The following is a 22,302-nucleotide window of genomic DNA, read 5'->3' as shown; positions in this document are numbered from 1 at the left end:
ATGGATTAACCTTGAGCGATTTCAAAGTCGTTCGAACTTTGTATCAAGATTAAAAAATGGGAGTTATTTTCATAGAAAACTATTTTTCCATGATAATATATGTTATGAGGAATGTATCCTCAAAATTTTACAATTTTTGGAATTTTCTGTAATTTTTTAGGGATTTCTGAATTTCGGGAGAAAAATCAAAAATTCTGATCAGAGAGTCGTGGACCAATCAGAGGAGATCCTATCGGTCCAGGGAACTCTGGATCGGTCACTGGACTGATCCAGGGCAGTGTGGATCGGTCTGGTGACCGATCCAGTGGAGGCCTGATCGGTCTGGTGATCGATCAGAGCGTGCTAAAATGCTGATTTTCGACTGTTGTCTGAAATTTCAGCTGTGGAAGTTGGTGTTTTAGATTTCTAAAGGGTTGAAACTCTCCAAGACATTGTTGGTGCAATGGTCAAGGAGGAGTTGACCTTTAGGGGGAGTTTTACCTATTGGTCAAGGGGGAGTTGACTTTTAGGTGGAGTTTTTACTCGTCAAGATTTCTGAGGATGAGTGATATGGGATTATCACTAAGTTGAGTGTTGACGTTAGTATCAAGGGGGAAATTAAGGGTTTCAATGAAAGGTATGGGACTTTCATTAGGAAGAAACTCTTGACCTTGATTCACTCTTTTTGATGTGTGTCAAAAAGGGGGAGAATGTCTAGAGAATGTTCAAGGAAGAACATTGGAGTTTGGGGAGAAGGCTCAGAGAATGTTCAAGGAAGAACATTGGAGTTTGGGGAGAATGATCAGAGAATGTTTAAGGAAGAACATTGGAGAACTATTGGAAAACCTAAGTTAGGTTATCAGGTTAACCTAACTTGATTATGGTTTTTGTCAAACATCAAAAAGGGGGAGATTGTTGGTACAACCTTAGGTCAAGGTTGACCTGGGTGACCCGACTCGAGTTGACCTGACTCGAGGTATATTTTGATATTTTACAAGAATAGAGAAGTTATATTTTGATGTTTGACAAGAATAGGAACTTGGGGGATTGTGGGTGCAACCTTTGGTCAAGGTTGACCTGGTTGATCTGACTTGAGTTGACTTGATTCGGGAAAAGTCCAAGTATGGAGACTTGGCACGGAAAAGTCCAAGCAGGGAGCTTGGCACGGGGAAAAGTCCAAGTATGGAAGCTTGGCATGGGAGGTCGGAGAGGGCTGGTAGCTCGTTCTCTCGACTGGATGGAGTCAGAAAGGGCTCGGTAGCTCGTTCTCTGGACTGGATGGAGTCAGAGAGGGCTCAGTAGCTCGTTCTCCGGACTAGGTCAGAGAGGGCTCGGTAGCTTGTTCTCTGGACCGGACGAAGTTGGAGAGGGCTCGGTAGCTCGTTCTCCGGACTAGGTCAGAGAGGGCTCGGTAGCTCGTTCTCTAGATCAGGAAAGCTTTAGGTTTAAGGCTGGGAAATTGGATAGGTCTGCTGAGCGATCTAGTGATACACTGGGTTACCTGATCGATCTGGTGACAGATCAGTAACCAAACAGATTGGGAGAAGGCATGGCATGATCGGTCCACAGACCGATCAGGGCTCTGGCAACCAACTCTCTGTGAGAGTTGGGATCGGTCTGGGGACCGATCAGCCTAGGGCCTGATCGGTCCACAGACCGATCAGGGACCGCAACCAACTCTCTATGAGAGTTGGGATCGGTCTGGGGACCGATCAGCGTAGGGCCTGATCGGTCCCCTGATCAATCAGATCCATCCTGGACCGATCAGGGTAGAGCCTGATCGGTCCAGGTCTAGCCGTTGAGACACAACGGCTAGATTTCTTCTTTCTTCTTCTTCGCAGGTTCATATAAATCAAGGGCCTCTACAGTAGAGGGTAGTGCTTGCTCTTGCTCCTTCTTGTTCCTTGTGATCAGAGCTTTGATGAGCTCTCCATTACTGAAGCTTCGTGTGAGCTTCCCTCGGCTGGACTCCAACTGATCAGTTGCTGCTATTGTTGGCGTGAAGTGGTTGCTTCATCACCAGTCGACGAGAAGGCAAGCAAACTAGTGTTTTTACATTTATATTGTTCTTGGCTTCTTGCTGTATTTCTTGTACACTGATCTTGCTGTTGCAAGAGAGATTGTGGCGAGGTTTCTCCACCCAGAAGGAGTTTTTATTAGCCGGTTCTCCGGGGTCTCCAACTGATCAGTTGCTGCTGTTGTTGGCGTGAAGTGGTTGCTTCATCACCAGTCGACGAGAAGGCAAGCAAACTAGTGTTTTTACATTTATATTGTTCTTGGCTTCTTGCTGTATTTCTTGTACACTGATCTTGCTGTTGTAAGAGAGATTGTGGCGAGGTTTCTCCACCCAGAAGGAGTTTTTATTAGCCGGTTCTCCGGGGTCTCATCCACCGACGGATTGATAGGATTCGTCCACCTTACGGACACGCCGAGGAGTAGGAGTATCATCTCCGAACCTCGTTATATCATCGCGTTTGAGGTTTGATCTTCTCCATTTTCGTTTCTATCTTTTATTTCCGCTGCGCTAACTCAAATTGTAGGAAGAAACGTGAATTTGGGGTCGGCTATTCACACCCCCCTTTCTAGCCATTCGAAGGTCCTAACAGAGACCTCATGTATTATATCAGGAAAAAGGGCACTAGGCCAGCGTATGTTTCAGAGACGATATGGAGTGCATGGACGACCACCTGGGCTGCAGAAAGATGGCGAGAAAATGCTGAAAAGGCTCGATCTAATAGGAATACAGAGCCAGGTGGCCCGAGCACCGGAATCGCTCGGCATACGTCAGGATCGAAATCTATTGTTGAGCATGCTATGGATTTGGCAATTTAATTTAAAGCTATAATTTCTAACAATTTTTTATTTTATTATCACATTAGTATGTATAATTATGTCTCAAAATATTTGTGTATGTAGGAGCATGATCTTGCTCGGCAGCCCACATGCATGGAGGTATTTCTGAAGACCTATAAGAAGAAAGATGGGCCATTTGTCGATTCTCGATCTCGGGCCCTACACGTAAGATTATTAACTTTATTATATTTGTTCATGCATTTCTATTTTGATTAACTTTAATAATTGTTATCAAATTAAATATTGATCAATATTATAATTTTGAACACAGGAGCAAATGATAGAAAGAGTGGCTCAGGCCTCTCAACCACCATCAGAGGGGGGGGGGGGAGTCACAGTCTCTATCCACCGACGCGCTAAATGAGATATATTATGATGTTGTCGGTGGAAGGACAAAAAACTCCATCCTCTACGGCCTTGGCTCCCAGGCCAAAGTGCCATTTGATCGTTTGAGGACTCCTAGGGGCCATGCTAGTTCCTCCTCTTCTAGTGAGGTGCAGTCATTAAGATGCGAAAATCAAGAATTGCGCACTCAACTGAAGTCAATGGATGAGAGGATGGCTTCTATGGATGAGTGGAGGGTTGCTGAGGAGAAGAGGAGGACCGACCAGGATACTCTCTTTGCTAGTATGCGAGAGATCGTGACAAATTTCGCTCGCACCCAGACGCAGATGGTCTTGAGTCTCCTCAAGACCCATCAGACTGTGATGATTAGTATGTTTTGAGGTTTGTTCAACTACTATTTAAATCTTTATTTATCATACAAATTACATGGAAAATATATTTGATTGTTTTATTCTACTCTGCTCATTTCTAATATTTACATTATTATATGTTTCAGGCGTCAGGGTGTATATATTCAGCACGATCATCATCATCATCATCATCATCATCATCATCATCATCATTTTCTTTCTATCTAGGTATTTATTTTTTAAAATGTAAAATTCATTATACATCTATGTAACATTTCGAATTATAGATCGATATCAATCTCATCATAATTTATTGTATTTTACTTTTTGCAGGATTTTACACTATTAGTTGTTTTTGGAGTATTTGTTATCATGGTATGAATTTATATATTTGAGCAGGGAAATACTTTGTTTATATTATGTTTGTTTATATATGTTTTGTTAGAATATGTAAACTATGATTGAGTTAGTTTATTTATAAACTGTGATCGTATCTGTGATTAGGTTAGTTTATTTGTAAATTGTGATTGCATCTGTGTTGGTATTTGTGATTATATCTATGATTGTGTTAGTTTATATCTGTAATTATGATTATATCTGTGATTGTGTTAGTTTATATATGTATTTGTGATAATATCTGTGATTGTATTTGTGATTATAATTTGTATACATAGGGTGAATGGGAATACAAAAGGAATCTGCAAGTTTTTTTTTTCTTTTATTGACCGAATACCGATGGAATCTGTATTCCGTCGGTATTCCATATCGTAATATACCAACGGAAATACCATTTCCGTCGGTATCTGCCAACGGAAATGGCATTTCCGTCAGAAATTACGATACGAAATTTTTTGATCAGAGCCCCTTCTCCGACAGAAGTTATATTTTCGTCAGAAAACTAGGGAGCCAGGTGTCCGCGTGTTTACCGACGGAAATATATTTCTGTCGGTAGATACCGACGGAAATATTCCCTCTGTCGGAAAAATAGGTTCCGACGTATATCCTCGCGACATATTAATATCCGTCGGTAATATGTCGGTAAGGCCCATTACCGACGGAATACCGACGGATAGTTCCGTCGATATTGTTGGAAATTTTTGTAATGGAACAATCTAATCACAAATTAGAAAAACAAAGAAAACCACAAACACAAATTACTAATTCGAAAAACTAGATCTAATGCCTCTTGTGTTTGGAATTCATACAAAGAAAAATAACTAGCATGATGCAGAAAACAATTGCTAATTATACCTTTTCTTTGCAAGCTAATGACCTCAAGATCTTCTGTCGTATTCCTTACCTCGCCTTGGACGTCGTGTGGGCGACGATCCTCCAAAATGAACACCACCCAAAACCTTCTTCCTCCTCCTTTAGAATTCAGCCACCACCACCACCAAGGATCAAAAGAGAGCAAAGGAAAAAAAGAGGGAGAGAGGGGCTGGCCACCAAGAGGAACTCCACCAAGAGAATAAGAATTGATCTCTCATGAGGCCTCCTCACCCCTTCTTTTATATTACTTGCCCAAGGTAAATAAGGAAAGACTTTTTACAAAAGTTAAAATCTTCCTCTTGTTTTTCCTTTTTCCTTTTATTTTTCCTTTTCTTTTCTCTTGATTGAATCAATCATCAAATATTAATTAGATGATGATTTTAATTTTATTTATTTTGGCCGGCCCCTTGCTTGGGCACCAAGCAAGGGTGGCCGGCCACATCATCAAGGGGAAGGAAAATTTTTTTATAAAATTTTATAAAAGAAGAAATCCTCCTATAAAATTTTACATGCTCTCTTTCCTAAAGTGGATGTTAAAAAAGGAAAGTTTTAAAAATTAAAACCATGTTTTAAAATTTAAAACTTCTCTTCTAAAAATTTCCTTTTTTAACATGGTTACAAAAATAGAAAAATTTAATTTTAAAATTTCTCTTCCTTTTTCCTAAAACCATGAGGATGGTTAAAAAAAGTAAAGTTTTAAACTCTCTATTAAACCATGTGGCCTAATTCAAATAAGGATAGTTTTTAAAATTAAAATCTCTCTTTTAAAACTTATAGTTTTCTACAAATAGAAGATTTTAAAAATTCAAAACACCCCTCCTATTTGAATTTATTATGACCGACCCCTACTTGCTTGGTCACCAAGCAAGAGGGTCGACCCTCTTAAGGAGATGGTGGCCGACCATTGCTTGGTCACCAAGCAATGGGTCGGCCTCCTTTCTTGGACACCAAGAAGGGCTTTTATTTGGATGGACTTGAGACTTTAATGAGCCTAAGACAGGGACCTAGAGGAGAAATTGATTTTGGCCTTCCGATGAGCTTGAGAATCCCGTGTTCGCCCCGAACACACAACTCAAGTTCATCAAGAATAACTCATTCCACTAGAGAGTTATTGTTGCACTACCGCACCAATCCCAAATTACATTATGGGCTCCTTCTTACCATGAGTGTGTGAGTCTCCCTGTGTTTAACATAACAATTGCCCACTAATTAAGTAAGTTACTGACAACTCACTTAATTAATATCTAGCTCCAAGAGTAGTACCCCTCAACTTCATTGTCATGTCGGACTAAGTCCACCTGCAGGGTTTAACATGGCAATTCTTATAAGCTCCTCTTGGGGGCATTCTCAACCTGGATAACTAGGACACAGTTTCCTTCTATAATCAACAGCACACACTATAAGTAATATCATTTCCCAACTTATCGGGCCTATTGATTTATCGAGCTAAATCTCACCCTTTGATAAGTTAAAGAAATAAATACTAAATATATGTGCTTGTTATTATATTAGACTTAAGAGTACACACTTTCATAATAACTAAGGTCTAGTTCGTTTATTAAGTCAGTATAAAAAGAACTTACCTAAAAATGGTCCTACTCGATGCACTTAGAGTGTACTAGTGTTGTAACGACCCAAATTTCCTCATTTTGAGCTCCAAAAATAATTCAAAAATATTTTGAAATGCTATAGAAAAATTCTAGAGATTTTAAGGAATTTTTAGAGTCTTTTTACGAAATTTTTGGAGTTCGTTTGGTATTTTTACCAAGAGGAAGAAGTTTAAAAAAAAATAATGAAATAAAATAAAAAGTGTTAAGGTCGGGTTTTGAACCCAAGATCTCGGACCGAACTAGACCCTAACCAAAGTCAGCCAACCAATTGAGCTAAGCAAGTTTTGTTAAATATATATGGTGCGAAATATTCTTAAGCCGTAGTTAGATAATAGGAAACCCTAGTATAAGAAAGGAATTGAGTTTCTTTTTTTTTCAAAAACCTAGAAATTTCTCTCATAATTCCCGATCCCTTTCCTCTCTCGGCGACGGCGACTCTCTCGCGCGACAAAGGCAGCTCGGGCGGCTTCTCTCGGGCGAAACCGCAGCCAAGGCTAGGGTTCTTCTCTCCGGCGCCGGCGAAGGGTTTTTCCGGCGGGTCCTCAACCATGTGCGACCACCATTGTCGAGGGGGATCTGTGGGCGCAAGAAGAAGCCGAAAACTCATGTTAACCGAACCCTAGAAGGTTCCTCCTTCGGCTGTGAGTCAAGGAAACGAAGGTAAGTGCTTACTCACCTGCGGTAAGATAGTTTCGAGCCTTTTGATTAGAGTTTTCTTGTTTTGTGAATGTGCCGTGAGGTTCTTGTTTTCGATTGAGGGATTCTGTGATGATCTTGATTTGTTTCGTGTTCCTATGAGGTTTTGGATTTTGTTTCCTTCATGATGTCCTTCCGAAGCATACTGTAAGAAGTATGTTCTTGAGGCTAACTATTGTGAATTCAATTCGGATTGTTTGGGGTTTGCTGGGAAGGTATGTTTGTTTTGTAGCTTACGGCAGAATAGTATGCTTTGTTAACAAAACATGGAGAACAGCTATGTTTATAAGTTCTTAGTAGCAAATCTTCGTAGCATTGAACATGAAGAAGGATTATCGTTTTTGATTCTTTTTAGTATAAGATAATTCTATGTTGTTAGGTTTCTTGGGAATTTGAGTCTAGTTGATTTTGAAGCTTGCTGTTGATTTCCGAAGCTTGCTGTCGTATTGAGTTTTTTTTAAAGCTTGCTGTTGATCTAAGTCATTATGATTGTGAACTAAACCTATGATATTCAGACTTGAGTATTATATCTCATTGGGGTCTATATCCAAGTGTTCAAGACCTCTATTTCTAGAGATTTTTTTACATGTAATCAATTGGGGCTTCGAGTGTTTACACAGAATGTGGGGGTCCAAGTATCAGTATTTGACATATGAAAAGAGGAAGCAATAGAGAACTCAACTCTATGCATAAATGACTTAATCCTTTCCAACTAATTAAAAGAATAGAAGCACATGCATTCATTGTTTGATCACTCAGTGTATATTCAGTACATTGAATAAGCTAATTAGAGTGATCTTGATATAACAAGCATTATGAGAAAAAAATTGGCAACTGACCTCAAAGTAAAGGATATTTGGATACAATGACAAATCTTGATACACAATGTACTAGTTACCAACTATCTACATGTAATCACAATGATCTGCCAAATGACCACCCTAGTAAATGGAAAGTATTTAAGATGCAGTGATACCATGAGAATAATCTGTATGAAGTCTTCTCTGAATCTTTCAATTGATGTAAGTTTGGATTCTATATTTAGGAAGATAATTCTTGCACCGGTTAAGTAGAGTTAGTAGTTAAGTAACGGTCACTCTTAGGTAGTAGTAGTAGTAAGAAGGGTGGTCGTTACAGTTGGTATCAGAGCAGTTCCCATTCTCCAGCATCACACATCAGCACCATCCTTGCCGTCTTCAAGTAAGAAAGTATTTAATTTTCTTTTATGCTTTCTTTATTATTTGCAGTATAGAGTATCTGCTTATATGTGCTTAGGAAAGAAGAAAATTCATGTTTTAATTTTCTATGTTTTGATACATATGCTTAGAAAGAATAGAGACAATTTTAATTTTGTTTCTCTTATATTCATATATACATAAGTATGCTTAAAAAGGATAGAGAAGATATCAGGTATTATTCTTGGCATAACTAGATGTTAAGATAGAGGACAAGACAGTGGGGAGACAGAAACCCCAGTTAAGTAATTAGAACTAGAAGGACAATGATAACAAGAAAGACCCAAGCAGGAAGACGTTCGGGTAGTCTGCGAATACCCAGAGGTATTTCTAGAAGAGCTACCTGGACTATCTTAATTCCAGCAGAGAAGTAGAGTTTGAAATTGAGTTGTTTCCTGATACCAGTTTAATTTCAAAAGCTCCATACCGAATGTCTCCAGCAGAGTTAAAAGAGTTACAAGAATAATTTTAGGATCTACTTGACAAGGGTTCCATCCGCCCTAGTCATTCATTCTGGAGAGCTCCAGAGCTGTTCGTTAAGGAGAAAGACGGATCTATGCGGATGTGCATGGATTTTAGAGCGCTGAGCAAAGTAGCAGTTAAGGATAAGTACCCTCTTCCCAGAATAGATGATCTATTTGATCAGCTAAGGAGGGCAACAGTGTTCTCTAAAATAGATCTGTGTTCTAGGAACCATTAGTTGAAAATGAAAGGAGAATGAAGAGTCAATAACAGTTTCCAGGACCAGATATGGACATTACGAATTTGGGGTCATGCCATTAGGTGACTAATGCCTATGGTCTCTAGAGACCTTATAACAGGCCTTCCAAGGACCACTAATGGGTATGAATCGATATGAATGATAGAGGACCGAGAAGTTAAGAGACTAAGGAACAAAGAGTACCATTAGTGAAAGTTATTTAAAATCAAAAGCATGAGGAAATTATTTAGGAGCGTAAGGACAGTATGAGACAGAGAGATCTAGAATTATTCTAAGTTCGAGGACGAACTTTTTATAAGGTGTGGAGAATTGTAACGACCCAAATTTCCTCATTTTGAGCTCCAAAAATAATTCAAAAATATTTTGAAATGCTATAGAAAAATTCTAGAGATTTTTAGGAATTTTTAGAGTATTTTTACGAAATTTTTGGAGTTCGTTTGGTATTTTTACCAAGAGGAAGAAGTTTAAAAAAAAATAATGAAATAAAATAAAAAGTGTTAAGGTCGGGTTTTGAACCCAAGATCTCAGACCGAACTAGACCCTAACCAAAGTCAGCCAACCAATTGAGCTAAGCAAGTTTTGTTAAATATATATGGTGCGAAATATTCTTAAGCCGTAGTTAGATAATAGGAAACCCTAGTATAAGAAAGGAATTGAGTTTCTTTTTTTTTCAAAAACCTAGAAATTTCTCTCATAATTCCCGATCCCTTTCCTCTCTCGGCGACGGCGACTCTCTCGTGCGACAAAGGCAGCTCGGGCGGCTTCTCTCGGGCGAAACCGTAGCCAAGGCTAGGGTTCTTCTCTCCGGCGCCGGCGAAGGGTTTTTCCGGCGGGTCCTCAACCGTGTGTGACCACCATTGTCGAGGGGGATCTGTGGGCGTAAGAAGAAGTCGAAAACTCAAGTTAACCGAACCCTAGAAGGTTCCTCCTTCGGCTGTGAGTCAAGGAAACGAAGGTAAGTGCTTACTCACCTGCGGTAAGATAGTTTCGAGCCTTTTGATTAGAGTTTTCTTGTTTTGTGAATGTGCCGTGAGGTTCTTGTTTTCGATTAAGGGATTCTGTGATGATCTTGATTTGTTTCGTGTTCCTATGAGGTTTTGGATTTTGTTTCCTTCATGATGTCCTTCCGAAGCATACTGTAAGAAGTATGTTCTTGAGGCTAACTATTGTGAATTCAATTCGGATTGTTTGGGGTTTGCTGGGAAGGTATGTTTGTTTTGTAGCTTACGGCAGAATAGTATGCTTTGTTAACAAAACATGGAGAACAGCTATGTTTATAAGTTCTTAGTAGCAAATCTTCGTAGCATTGAACATGAAGAAGGATTATCGTTTTTGATTCTTTTTAGTATAAGATAATTCTATGTTGTTAGGTTTCTTGGGAATTTGAGTCTAGTTGATTTTGAAGCTTGCTGTTGATTTCCGAAGCTTGCTGTCGTATTGAGTTTTTTTTGAAGCTTGCTGTTGATCTAAGTCATTATGATTGTGAACTAAACCTATGATATTCAGACTTGAGTATTATATCTCATTGGGGTCTATATCCAAGTGTTCAAGACCTCTATTTCTAGAGATTTTTTTACATGTAATCAATTGGGGCTTCGAGTGTTTACACAGAATGTGGGGGTCCAAGTATCAGTATTTGACATATGAAAAGAGGAAGCAATAGAGAACTCAACTCTATGCATAAATGACTTAATCCTTTCCAACTAATTAAAAGAATAGAAGCACATGCATTCATTGTTTGATCACTCAGTGTATATTCAGTACATTGAATAAGCTAATTAGAGTGATCTTGATATAACAAGCATTATGAGAAAAAAATTGGCAACTGACCTCAAAGTAAAGGATATTTGGATACAATGACAAATCTTGATACACAATGTACTAGTTACCAACTATCTACATGTAATCACAATGATCTGCCAAATGACCACCCTAGTAAATGGAAAGTATTTAAGATGCAGTGATACCATGAGAATAATCTGTATGAAGTCTTCTCTGAATCTTTCAATTGATGTAAGTTTGGATTCTATATTTAGGAAGATAATTCTTGCACCGGTTAAGTAGAGTTAGTAGTTAAGTAACGGTCACTCTTAGGTAGTAGTAGTAGTAAGAAGGGTGGTCGTTACAAGTGTAATTTATTAGTCAAGATAAACTAATACCTAATTACACTACGACTATACCAATGGTTTGTTCCTTTCCATCTTAGTCGTGAACAACTGTTTATAATTTATAAAGAGCTGATAACATGATCTTCTGTGTGTGACACCACACACCATGTTATCTACTTTATAAATTAATTGAACAACTATATTTAACAAATAAATATAGGCATTTGACCAATGTGATTCTTTTATTTCAAAATAAATGTTTACGAAAGCTAGACTTTTAGTATACACTCCAATAATCTCCCACTTATACTAAAAGACTAAGTTGTCATATCTACTGCCATACATCTGATTCTCATCCCCTCCACATGTCGATCAAAAGCTTTCGCCGGAAGGGCCTTAGTGAAAGGATCTGCCAGGTTATCTGCTGATGGAATCTTGGCGACGACAACTTCTCTACGCTTCACGATGTCTCATGTCAGGTGGTACTTACGCTCTATATGTTTACTTGCCTTATGGGTTCGTGGTTCCTTTGAGTTTGCAACTGCACCGCTATTATCACAATAAATTGTGATGATTTTGGGCAAATCAGGAATCACATCTAAGTTCATTAGGAAGTTCCTGAGCCATACAACTTCTTTGGCTGCCTCAGAGGCTGCCACATACTCAGCTTCCATGGTTGAGTCTGATACGCATTTCTGCTTAACACTCCTCCATGTAATGGCTCCACCTCCTAAAGTAAACACATAGCCTAATGTAGACTTACTGTTGTCCCTATCTGATTGAAAATCTGAATCCGTGTAACCCACATAGAGCAAATCGTCTGCTTGATAAACTAGCATATAATCTCTAGTCTTTCTCAGGTACTTTAATATATGCTTTACAACAGTCCAATGTCCTTGTCCAGGGTTACTCTAATATCTGCTAACCATGCCTACAGCAAAACAGATATCAGGTCTCGTACACAGCATTGCATACATTAGGCTTCCCACAGCCGAAGCATAAGGAACTGCCTTCATATCCTCTATCTCCTTTGATGTCTTCGGAGACATCTCTTTAGATAAGGCTACTCCATGCCTAAAAGGTAAGAAACCTTTCTTAGAGTTCTGAATGCTAAAACGAGCAAGGATTGTATCTATATATGAAGCTTGAGATAGGCACAACATTCTTTTCTTGCGATCCCTTATAACTTTGATCCCAAGAATGTGTGCATATTCTCCTAGGTCTTTCATATCAAATTGTTTGGACAACCATACCCTTACGTCCAATAATACTTTGACATTGTTTCCAATTAACAAAATATCATCTACGTATAGTACAAGAAATACCACCACGTTTCCGTTACACTTCTTATATACACAAGACTCATCCAGACATTGAATAAATCTATATGACTAGATTACTTCATTAAACCGGATGTTCCAAGATCTTGAAGCTTGCTTCAGTCCATAAATTGACCGATTGAGCTTGCACACTAGATGCTCTTTGTCTTTTTCAATGAATCCTTCTGGTTGCTTCATATGGATGTTTTCTTCAAGACTTCCGTTAAGGAATGCTGTCTTGACACCCATTTTCCAAATCTCATAATCCATATGAGCAGCAATGGATAAGAGTATCCGGATAGACTTTAGCATAGCTACCGGCGAAAAAGTCTCCTCATAATCGATTCCCTCTTTCTGAGTATACTCTTTTGCAACAAGCCTTGCTTTGAAGGTTTCTACCTTCCCGTCTGTCCCTCTTTTCCTTTTGTAGATCCATTTGCATCCAACGGCTTTTACACCATCTGGTGGTTCTACAAGCTCCCAGACCTTATTAGAATACATAGACTCTATTTCAGAATTCATTGCCTTTTGCCAAGATACTGCATCTATATCTTGGAGTGCTTCGTCATATGTTCGGGGATCAGGTTCATGTTTACCCGGGATCAAGTCCGAAGACTCTCCCAAAAATATAAATCTCTCAGGTTGCCTTACAACCCTCCCACTATGACGAGGCACTGTCTCTGGTTGTGTATCATGTGTGACACGTGTTGCAGTTTCTTGTGGTACTTCATCTTGTATTGTTGGTACTAAAGTAGACGTGTCATCTCTTATTTCTTCTTGAACTATTTCACTCATGGGCTTATGGTTCATTACATAATCTTCTTCTAAAAATTGAGCATTGGTGCTAACAATGATCTTCTGATTTTTAGGATTATAAAACAAACCACCTTTCGTTCCCTTAGGATATCCCACAAACAGACAAACTTCTGTACGTGATTACAACTTGTCAATATCTCCCTTCAGCACATGTGCTGGACTACCCCATATCCGGATATGATTTAGACTAGGCTTACGCCTATTCCATAATTCCATGGGAGTAGAAGGAATTGTTTTAGAAGGTACCATATTTAGAATGTACACTGCTGTTTCCAGAGCATATCCCCAAAATGAATTTGGTGTAACGACCCAATTTTCCCTATTTCAAGTTCTAAATGTCTTTAAAAATATTTAGAAATACTTTTAAAATATTCTAGAGATTTTTATAAATTTTTAGAGTATTTTTATGTAATTTTTGGAGGTCGTTTGGTATTTTTACTAAATTAAGAAAGTTTCGACAAAAAAAAATGTTCAAGTCGAGATTCGAACCCTGGACATCGTACCTGAACCGAGCCTTAACCGAATCCAGCCAGCCAACTATTTCAGCGGGCGTTTCTTATTAAAGAAGGATAAATATTCTATTTAAGCAGTAGTTAATGAATAGGAAATAAATAGGAAGAAAAATGGTTGCAGCCAAGATTCGAACCCACGAGCCGAGTCCTAAGCAACGCGCGCGCTGACCAAGTGTTCACGCGGCCGTTGCTGAATAAGGAAAGAGCGACAAATATTTAAGGTATAGCAGTTAATAAAAAAAACCCTAGTTACAAAAGAGGGCTTAATTTTCTCCCGAAACCTAATTCCATTTCTCCCTTCTCTCGCGCGACGATTCCTCTCGGGCGGAAATCAATGCCAGCGTTAGGGCTTCTCCTCCGGTGGCCGACCAAGGGGTTCCTTTGTGAGATCTTCACATCTATCCCTCTCGTCGAAGAGGACACGCGGACGTGAAGGAGTCGTCGAGGAGGCACTTCTCCAGAAACCCTAGAATTCTTCCCGTCCGCTGTGAGTCCAAGGAACCGAGGTAAGTACTACTCACCTGTGGTAGGAGTTGCTCCGAACTTCGATTTGTTTCCTCTGCTTTCAGATTATAGTGTACAGAATTGGGATAGCCGGAAGTTTAAGGGTAGCATGCGTTCTTAGGCTTTTCCTCATAAGTTCTGTTGTAGCAAAAATTTAAGATCATGTTGCTCTATAAAAGTATAAGTATTGTAGTCATTTTAGTTTGTTTTCTATTGCTGTTGCTGGATATCAGATCTGTTTTAGAAGGGAATGCATGATTCATGCTGGCTTTCGAGAATTTGAAAGGATAATAAGGTTGCTTGAACTTGTCATTGTAGGTGTTGAGCCCTTCTCTTGTTGGACATGGCATGGGTAGTTAGGTTTATGGATTGAATTCAGATTCCTTGTGGATTCATTTGGATTTCCGAACAGTGCATGTTTCCACAAGAAATTTGTGTAGAGTTCTGATATAGCATGTTTAAAGATTTCAGTTTTATGCATTATCCAGATTGCAAATCAAAGTGTGTAAACAGCCTCATTAATTAGTATGCAGTTGTCGGATTTGCTTTCCTTTAATTTATGTTTATTGTAGCATGCTTAGAGAGTTTAGATTTGCTTTCATTGATTTATGTTTATTGTAGCATGCTTAGAGAGTTCAGATTTGCTTTCCTTGATTTATGTTTATTATAGCATGCTTAGAGAGTTCAGATTTGCTTTCCTTGATTTATGTTTATTGTAGCATGCTTAGAGAGTTCAGATTTATTTTCCTTGTATTTAGTTAGAATGAGTTTAGCATTTTCCTTGCTACTCAAAGGGCAAGAACATCCCTTTTAGTTAGTTAGAATGGGATTAACATTTTCCTTACAACTCAATGGGCAAGAACAACCCTTTCTTTAATTAGAATGGATTTAGCATTTTCCTTGCTACTTAGAAAGGCAAGAACAACCTTCATTTAAAGTATGTAGTGTTAGTTTCTTGAATTTCTTGAACATTAACAACTATTAAGCTTATCTTGTAGTTTGATTTGCTTGCTTTATTTTTATAGCATGCTCAGCTAGTTGCAATTCTCTACTTGTTAGATACACTTGCAGCATTCGAATAGCATGAGCAGTATTGAATTATAATTCAGTTTTTAGTTTCTTATTTTGATACATATGCATATATGTGTTAGTTAGCTTTTAATGGCTCTTTAATCTGAAGCATATAGTTAGTTGTTTTTGCTATTTTAATAAGATGAATAGCCATGTATTTTAGTGGAATAATTATTTGCCCTATTAAACCTTTTGAGGATTATGGGTAACTACAAGTAAGAAAAAGACCAAGATCTAGTTAGAAAAGATAACGAGTAAATTAAAGTAAGAGGCTAGTACCCGACATCCGAGATTGTCGTTAAACAAATCCAGGTGACCAATTCCGAGGTCTTGGCCCTGGTAAGACCAAGGTCTTTACCCTCATAGGACTGGAGGCTCGCTACCTTAGTCTCTATTAGAGAGCACGCATGAGATGGTACTAAGCCTGGGCCCAAGAAAGAAAAGAAGAAAGTTAAGAATTAATTTCAAGTATAAAGCTATAAGTAAATGAAACAAGTATCACCTATGTTTAGAACTAGCCAAGATTAGCTCTTTTAATTCTAAGCATACCGTATTAGTTTTCATTTGCTTTCCTTATGAGTTTATTGAGCATGATTAGCTTTATTTTTAGCATGCAGATTTATGTTTGTATATCATGAGTATGCAGATTTATTCTTATATCATGAGTATGCAGATTATTTTAGTGCTTTGCTATAGATGAGCATGTGTAGCTCTTCTTTTTAGTATTTTAGTTTTAGCATCCTTTGCATCTTATGCACTTCGAGTTTTTGTGAAATTGTTTAGTACTTACTAAGCGTTTCGCTTATAGATTTATTTTCCTCCTACTGCAGATAAAGGTAAAGGGAAGCTATAGTCAGAAGGAAGGCGACAAGGAGATGTGTGGTGGATGTGCGATGCCTGGACTATGGAAGCCTTGGGACTAGAAAGGAGTTTCTTTTAGTTTTCTTTTTCTTTTGCTATGTTAGAAGTATTCGGGATGGTATATGTTATCTTGATGTTATTAGGACATAGTAGATGAATTGTGATCTTGTGTGATGATTTCTGGTATAGTTCTCTTTTGTTTTGGATTATTTACTGCGTGAGTTGTTTGATATATGTTCTAGCCGCCTGTGGCTGATGTATATAGTGTTTGTATTTAAGATATTGTCACTTGTACAGGGGAGATGCTGCCAAATTTTTTCGGTAAGGACTCCTCACGGGGCAGTTAAGTAGAGTTAGTAATCAAGTAGCGTCCACCTTTAGAGAGTAGTAATAGTAGTGTAGAAGGTGGGTCGTTACAGTTGGTATCAGAGCAGTTCCCATTCTCCAGCATCACACACATCAGCATTATCCTTGCCGTCTTCAAGTAAGAAAGTATTTAAGTTCTTTCTTTTATTATTTTCCTTATTATTAACTGCAGTACAGAGTATTTGCTTATGAGTGCTTAAGTAAGATAGAAGTTTTTGTTTCTCTTTTCTTTATTCATATATATGTATGTTTAGAAAGGATAGACAAGATATCAAGCCTTTTTCTTTGCATAATTAGATGGCAAGAAGAGGACATTCCCGTACCGTTCTTACTGAGAACCAAGATCAGGAGAACGAAAGGCTTAGATCAACTGAGCCCAATCTCTCTGAAGTTGTTGCCCAATTCCAGAGACAAGTAATAGAGCAGCAACAAGTGATTGCCAACTTGATGACCAATCAACAGCCAGCTCCTCCCACTCCCCCAACCATCAATGTGGAGACCCCAGTGGTGGCTGAAGTCCCATCAATTGCCCTGGAAGTTGCCACAACACCTAGAAGACAAGAAGCATCCCTGATACAGTGGCTAAAGCTGAAGCTAGAAAGCTTCTCAGGCACGACTGAGCCCTAGGATGCCCAGGCTTGGTTCAAGATACTGGAGAGCACAATGGAGCTTCTTGACTGGCCAGAAGTCGAGAAGTTAAGTGTGCCTCTTTCTGCCTATCTAGAGATGCTCGTATGTGGTGGAAGCGAGTTAAGAGTAGGAGAGTAGTCAACCAGATGAGCTGGGCTGACTTTGAGACAGAGTGTTATGAAGAGTTCATCCGCCAACGGATCACCAATAAATATTATGAGGAGTTTATAGAATTTAGACCAGGTGACCTACCAGTAGAAGAAGCGGTCAAAGGATTCGACAGGCTAGCTCGTCTTTGCCTAGAGTTAGTAAGTACAGAGAAAGAACGAGTCAGACTGATGCTCCGAAGGCTGAGACCAGAAATAGCACTTAATGTGAGTAATGAAACTCACCGACCACAGATTGGTGAAGAGCTGGTCAGCAGGGTATTAGTGAGCACTATCTGAACAGCATCAAGGCACAACAAATGCAACACAAGTTAGTCAAGATCGAATACAAGACAGTGGGGAAACAGAGACCCCAGTCAAGTAATCAGAACTGGAAGGACAAAGATAACAAGAAAGACCCAAGCAGGAAGATGTTCGGGTAGTTTGTGAGTATCCAAAGGTATTTCCAGAAGGGCTACCTGGACTACCTCCCAACAGAGAAACAGTTAAGGACAAGTACCCTCTTCCCAGAATAGATGATCTATTTGATCAGCTAAAGAGGGCAACAGTATTATCAAAGATAGATCTGCGCTCTGGGTACCATCAGTTGAAAGTGAAAGAAAGAGATATACCCAGAATGGCTTTCAGGACCAGATACGGACACTACGAGTTTGTAGTCATGCCTTTTGGTGTGACTAATGCACCTGCAGTTTTTATGGACTTGATGAACAAAGTGTTCAGAGAATACCTTGACAAATTTGTCATCGTGTTCATCAAAGACATTCTAATCTATTCCAGAACCCCAGAGGAGCATGACATGCACTTAAGAATAGTCTTGCAGACCCTACAGCAGAAGCAGCTGTATGCTAAATTCTCAAAGTACGAGTTCTAGTTAGAGCAGGTGGCGTTTATAGGTCACATAATTTCTAAAGAAGGTATTCAAGTAGATCCAGCCAAAATAGAAGCGGTCAACAACTGGAAGAGACCCAAGAACGCCAGGGAGATCAGGAGTTTCCTTGGTTTAGATGGGTACTACAGGAAATTCGTGGAGGACTTTTCCAGGATAGCTTCTCCACTAACGGCCTTAACCAGGAAGAACAAGAAGTTTGAGTGGTCAAACAAATGTGAGCAGAGTTTCCAAGAGCTCAAGAAGAGACTGACCAGTGCTCCTATTCTGACTGTTCCAGAAAGTGACAAGGGTTTTGACATCTACAGTGATGCTTCCAAGATGGGCCTAGGAGTTGTACTCATGCAAGAAAGAAAAGTGATAGCTTATGCTTCCAGACAACTCAAAGACTATGAGAAGAACTACCCCACTCATGATCTTGAGCTGGCAGCTGTGGTCTTTGCACTAAAACTCTGGCGACATTATTTGTATGGCGTTCAGTGCAGAATCTTCACAGACCATCAGAGTCTTAAGTACTTCTTCACCCAGAAGGATTTAAATATGAGACAACGTAGGTGGCTAGAGTTGGTCAAAGACTATGACTGTGAAATCCTCTACCACCTAGGCAAAGCTAATAAAGTGGCAGATGCACTAAGCAGAAAATCCAGTGCATCTCTGATGTCTTTGTCATCATTAGCCCTACCACTATAAAGGGAGTTGTCAGACTTTGATAGGGAAATTATTTATGGGCAACTCTCTGCATTGACCTTAGAGTCTACCCTACTTGAGGATATACAGAGAAAGCAAAGTAAAGATCCAGATATCCAGAAGATCAAGCAAGGGATACAGAAAGAAATTTGAGGTTTCGAGTATCAGACAGTGGAATTCTTTATCAAGGGAGCCGCCTTTGTGCCCCCAATGATGAAGAGCTGAGAAATAAAATTTTAGAAGAAGCTCATAGTACACCATACTTCATGCATCCTGGTTCTACCAAGATGTACCAAGACGTGAAACAGAGGTTCTGGTGGTCTGGACTCAAAAGAGATGTTGCTAAATATGTCAGTACCTGCCTGACATGTCAGAGGGTCAAAGCAGAACACCAGAGACCAGGAGGAGTTCTACAGCCTCTCCCAATACCAGAGTGGAAGTGGGAAGACATATCCATGGACTTCATAACAGGTCTCCCAAGAACCACAAATGGATATGATGCGATATGGGTGATAGTGGACAGATTGACCAAGCCTGCTCATTTTCTAGCCATCAAGGTGTCCCACTCTATAGAGCAGTTGGCACAGTTATATGTTAAGGAGGTGATCAGACTTCACGGAGTTCCTAAATCTATTGTGTCTGATAGAGATGGGCGCTTCACCTCACACTTTTGGGAGTGTGTTCAGAATGCACTAGGCACCAAACTCAAGTTCAACATAGCCTTCCATCCTCAGACTGATGGACAGACAGACAGAGCGAGTAAATCAGATCTTAGAAGATATGCCCAGAGTAGACAAAAGAGTTATGCTGACACACGCTGTAGGCCACTGGAATTCCAAGTAGGGGATTCAATCTTTCTCAAGGTTGCTCCTATGAAGGGAGTGATGAGATTTGGCAAGAAGGGCAAATTAAGTCCTCGCTACGTAGGACCTTACCTGATCATAGAAAGGATTGGGAAAGTAGCTTACAAGCTGGACTTACCACAGGACATGTCAGCAATACATAACGTATTTCATGTCTCCATGCTAAAAGAGTGTCTCCACGACCCTAGCCAAGTGATTGAGCCTCAGTCAGTGCAGGTTCAGGAGGATCTTAGCTATGAGAGCAGACCTACACAGATAGTGGACAGAGAAGTTAAGAGACTAAGGAATAAAGAAGTACCACTAGTGAAGGTCATCTGGCAGAACCAGAAGCACGAGGAAGTCACTTGGGAGCGTGAGGACAGTATGAGATAGAATATCCAGAACTATTCTAAGTTCGAGGACGAACTTTTTATAAGGTATGGGGGATTGTAATGACCCAATTTTCCCTATTTCAAGTTCTAAATGTCTTTAAAAATATTTAGAAATACTTTTAAAATATTCTAGAGATTTTTAGAAATTTTTAGAGTATTTTTATGTAATTTTTGGAGGTCGTTAGGTATTTTTACTAAACGAAGGAAGTTTCGACAAAAAAAAATGTTCAAATCGAGATTCGAACCCTGGACATCGGACCTGAACCGAGCCTTAACCGAATCCAGCCAGCCAACTGTTCCAGTGGGTGCTTCTTATTAAAGAAGGAGAAATATTCTATTTAAGCAGTAGTTAATGAATAGGAAATAAATGGGAAGAAAAATGGTTGCAGCCGAGATTCGAACCCACGAGCCAAGTCCTAAGCAACGCGCGCACTGACCAAGTGTCCACACGGTCGTTGTTGAATAAGGAAAGAGCTACAAATATTTAAGGTATAGCAGTTAATAAAAAAAATCCTAGTTACAAAAGAGGGCTTAATTTTCTCCCGAAACCTAATTCCGTTTCTCCCTTCTCTCGCGCGGCGATTCCTCTCGGGCGAAAATCAACGCCGACGTTAGGGCTTCTCCTCCAGTGGCCGGCCAAGGGGTTCCTTTGTGAGATCTTCACACCTACGAATCCCTCTAGTCGAAGAGGACACGCGGACGCGAAGGAGTCGTCGAGGAGGCACTTCTCCGGAAACCCTAGAATTTTTTTCCGTCGGCTGTGAGTCCAAGGAACCGAGGTAAGTACTACTCACCTATGGTAGGAGTTGCTCCGAGCTTCGATTTGATTCTCTGCTTTCGGATTATAGTGCACAGAATTGGGATAACCGGAAGTTTAAGAGTAGCATGCGTTCTTGGGCTTTTCCTCTTAAGTTCTGTTGTAGCAAAAATTTAAGATCATGTTGCTCTATAAAAGTATAAGTATTGTAGTCATTTTAGTTTGTTTTCTGTTGATGTTGCTGGACATCGGATCTGTTTTAGAAGGGAATGCATGATTCATGCTGGGTTTCGGGAATTTGAAAGGATAATAAGGTTGCTTGAACTTGTCATTGTAGGTGTTGAGCCCTTCTCTTGTTGGACATGGCATGGGTAGTTAGGTTTATGGATTGAAGTCAGATTCCTTGTGAATTCATTTGGATTTCCGAACAGTGCATGTTTCCACAAGTAATTTGTGTAGAGTTCTGATATAGCATGTTTAAAGATTTCAGTTTTATGCATTATCCAGATTGCAAATCAAAGTGTGTAAACAGCCTCATTAATTAGTATGCAGTTGTCAGATTTGCTTTCCTTTGATTTATGTTTATTGTAGCATGCTTAGAGAGTTCAGATTTGCTTTCCTTCATTTATGTTTATTGTAGCATGCTTAGAGAGTTCAGATTTGCTTTCCTTGATTTATGTTTATTGTAGCATGCTTAGAGAGTTCAAATTTGTTTTCCTTGTATTTAGTTAGAATGAGTTTAGCATTTTTCTTGCTACTCAAAGGGCAAGAACAACCCTTTTAGTCAGTTAGAATGGGATTAACATTTTTCTTGCAACTCAACGGGCAAGAACAACCCTTTCTTTAATTAGAATGGATTTAGCATTTTCCTTGCTACTTAAAAAGGCAAGAACAACCTTCATTTAAAGTATGTAGTGTTAGTTTATTGAATTTCTTGAACATGAACAGCTATTAAGCTTATCTTGTTGTTTGATTTGCTTGCTTTATCTTTATAGCATGCTCAGTTAGTTGCAATTCTCTACTTGTTAGATATACTTGCAGTATTCGAATAGCATGAGCAGTATTGAATTATAATTCAGTTTTTAGTTTCTTGTTTTGATACATATGCATATATGTGTTAGTTAGCTTTTAATGGCTCTTAAGGAGATGGTGGCCGGCCATTACTTGATCACCAAGCAATGGGTCGGCCTCCTTTCTTGGACACCAAGAAGGGCTTTTATTTGGATGGACTTGAGACTTTAATGAGGCTACGACAGGGACCTAGAGGAGAAATTTGTTTTGGCCTTCTGATGAGCTTGAGTATCCCGTGTTCGCCTCGAACACATA

This window comes from Zingiber officinale, chromosome 5A (assembly GCF_018446385.1).
Source record: "Zingiber officinale cultivar Zhangliang chromosome 5A, Zo_v1.1, whole genome shotgun sequence".
NCBI classification, from domain to species: Eukaryota; Viridiplantae; Streptophyta; class Magnoliopsida; order Zingiberales; family Zingiberaceae; genus Zingiber; species Zingiber officinale.
This window is presented reverse-complemented; position numbering follows the sequence as displayed.